Genomic DNA, 3,566 nt, shown 5'->3' on the forward strand with positions numbered 1-3,566 from the left:
AGCAGAAACAACTGGCACAGGAAATAAGATATGCCATAATAAATTAGATCACTGGTCTTCCTGATCTATTCTTCAGTACTCTGAGTAGAGAAATAGTAGAGAAATGCCCAGATGTATTAGAAGTTTGAAGGGAGAGAAATCCAAGCCCACTGTACATGAATGAAAACTATGTATAGTTCCTTGTCTCTGCAGGCAGTCTTCTTGTATCCTAGAACATGAGTATGATTAACTTCTGTCTGACTCTATAGCCAAGTCCTTTAATGATGCTCCAAAAGTACTGGAAAACAGTCAAGAATCTATATAAGGCAGAGATGAGGAGAGTAATTTTAATTATGTGTAATTTTTATTTTCATTATTCTACAAATTTTCCCCTTAGATGAGAAGATATTGCTTGGTCAACCATGTCTGAAGTAGGTTAGCTCTATGATTACACAGAAGCATGAGAGGATTAAAATTAGGATTAGTATATTATTGTTCACAAAGCATAAATCCTTTCTATCACTGTGGTTTGGAAAAAAAAAGAAAAGCTTGCATTCCCTGTTAATGTCTGTGTTCTTTTGTACATTTTCCTAAAGTAGAATTTGGACATCAGGAAACAATGGTTTTAAGAAGCTTACAGATTTTGCGTTATTCTCTCCTCCCTCCCCCCCAAACCTCTTTTTGAAGAAATAAAGCATAAGTGATATCCTACAGAATGAACAACCAATTCAAAGTGAAGATACAGGTAGAAAGAAGAAACAAGTTGGTTCCTTAGATGTCCATCTTTAGCTGTACTCAGTATATGCTATTCTGAAACCAAAGAAATCAAGTGCTCTGAGGTTTTCCAAAAGAGCTAGAAAAGTTTACAAAAATCTATGTTAGAATAACTATTAAATCTAAATTACTTTATTCTTCATCCTATAGACTCCAGTCCTAATCCTAATTTAAGGATAAAGTAGAATGGTGATGAATTTTCCTTTTACGGGAATAGGCTAATCAAGCGTAGTGAGAAAAACTGACATCAGTAGATGAAGCCAATTTTGTGTTTCAATGCCATATCAGGACAGTGCAATGTGCACTTCGGGTCATTTGCTAACTTCGCACAAGAGACAATTTGTTTAGGCCCTTGTCTAACACCTGGAAAGTGAGCTTTTAGTAGTTTGTTTACACTGCACCAGTCAGGAAAGTTAAGGCAAATCCACTAAAGCTTAAATCAATTTGCATAACTTAAAGTGTTAACAGTCCTTGCATTTGTTCTCATTTAGGATCAAAGTGAGATTTACTCCCACAGAGATCTTTTGATTACTGAATGAAAGTGTAAGGTAATTATGTAGATTCATTTTACACTACAAAATCTTCCTAAATATCTCCATGTAGACAAGACTATATCTTATGTATTATGGGAAGCGTAGCCATATACAATAGGATTCTAACTAAAATAACATTTCAAAAATTTAACCAAAATGAATCAATTTAATTAGTAAATGCTTTTTATGAAGTGAAGATCAGGAGACTGATTTTCTTGTTTTGTGGTTTTGTTTTTTAGTACTTTCTGTACAATGCCTCGTATTCTTGTTTTTAGGTAGAACTACCATTACTTTCAAGTTCTGAAGGACATTCTCCTTTCGGCCAAAAAAAAAATCAGCCATGTAGCACTAGCAAGCCATTGGATCTCTGCAGGCATTAAGTGATTGGGCCTATTTACATACAAGATATTTAGAAAGAAATCAGAAATTTTAATTATTTAAACTTAATATTTCTTGACTTTTCCCCTCTATCATTTACAATCATACTATTTTTTACATATAGTTAAATATTCTAAAAAAAGATATCTTCATTAGAATATCTTACAAGGCTGAAATAGTCACCACATTCAGCTAAAACTGACTTCTCAGGATATACATAAGACATTAACTAATTTAACTTTCAATGGAAACAGAAAATTTCCAAATCCTGATTTTGGTTACAAACAGTTTTGCCATCATTTTAGACACAGTTAGCATTTTTATTTGCATATGCTACTAGTTTTATATCTTTCTGTTCTCCCTTTCCCTGTGTTTTAAGATCTTCAGGACAAAGAACTATTTTTGCTCAGGGTTGTTACTACAGATGCCTTCAACCTTGATTGAAGGAGCAGATGGAACATGAAGACATCTGCCACAAAATGTGGCACACTGAACCAGCACTAGGTCACACAGAACTTGTAGGGCTGGGAAAACAGCCTCAGGTGTATTTTGAAATTACCTGGTTATATAGCAGCAACACAGCTTTTCTTCTGCTATAGAAGCCTGTATACCCCATATAGAGTTTGTTAACATGATGATCAACTACATCTGGAAGTGACAAGCTTGAGAGAAACAATACTAAGCTCATTTAATCCCTTTGAGAAATCTTTAGTATCTAACCTAGTTTGGGTCCAAGGTGAGAGATCCTGAGGGATCCAAGGAAATGCAATGCAAACAAAGTAACAGTAAGATACCTGTTAATAGTACTAAAAAAAACATTTCGTGTTTCCAACCCTCTCAAAACATACTGTTCTACCTAAAAATACACAGTATGAAAATGTGTTAGCTTCTCTCTTCTCAACAATGTAGTTGGTTGTTATGTTCAAACACTTTCATCTTGAAGTGCTAAATAATCTGAGTCATCCAAATCCCAATTGTATTCTGATTCCCTAAAACTTCAGTTCTTTCTATGTCACCTTCAGTTGTCTTCTAGATCAGGAGAAAACAAATGGTAATAAGGTGATGTTCAAAATAAAACAGGAGTTACAGCTTTTGGAAAGTCTATTTGAAAAATATTTATTTACTAGATGTCTTTTCTAGATTTTATGATCCATTTTTCCCATCTCAAAGTGTGATTAAGGTATGTGAGGAGAAAGTATGACCTAGGAGCAGATTTTGTGGTAGTGAGTATGTATGGAACAGACTTTTTCATTCCCTTCATCTCAAGGCACCTTCACTATACAGCATTTTGCAAATGTTTTTGGCAGCAGACTGCTCTGACACAGCTGGTCATGTTGAGATGAAGATGCTGGGTTTTCTTTGTTCTTCTAAATTCCTATAGGCAAACCAGTTTTTTACATTGTCCTCAATTGCAGCTGAGACTCCCTTCTCCCTTCACATCTAGATTTTCTTATTCTTTTGTTGTTCTGTGACCAGCAAAGATTTTAATCAGAGTAGGATGAAGCTAGCTTAGATGTAACCCTGTGGGCAAAGTATCAGGTGTCTACAAAGGACTGCATGCCAGTCTGATACAGAAGATATTCCAGGCCTTTCATCTGAAACATGCAATGAGAGCATTTGATCCTCAGATGTTGCTTTACTACCTAAATTAGTAATAAAAGCCTAGTTTATGTGCAGTTTGTTAATGCCATAGTTCAAGATCTACCTCTTCGTATGAGCTTTCAGTACGTATAAAAGGAATAATTGTGTTCATTTAAAAAACAAAACACTGAGGTATATTGACTTAATGTTACATACCCATAGTGACAAGAATATAAGAAAATGAAATTTATTCTTAATTAAAAAAACATTTTTAGCTAAGGAAAGATCATACTGAGACTCAGAATAAAATTTGTAATTTTA

This window comes from Anser cygnoides, chromosome 5, assembly GCF_040182565.1.
Source record: "Anser cygnoides isolate HZ-2024a breed goose chromosome 5, Taihu_goose_T2T_genome, whole genome shotgun sequence".
Lineage (NCBI taxonomy): Eukaryota > Metazoa > Chordata > Aves > Anseriformes > Anatidae > Anser > Anser cygnoides.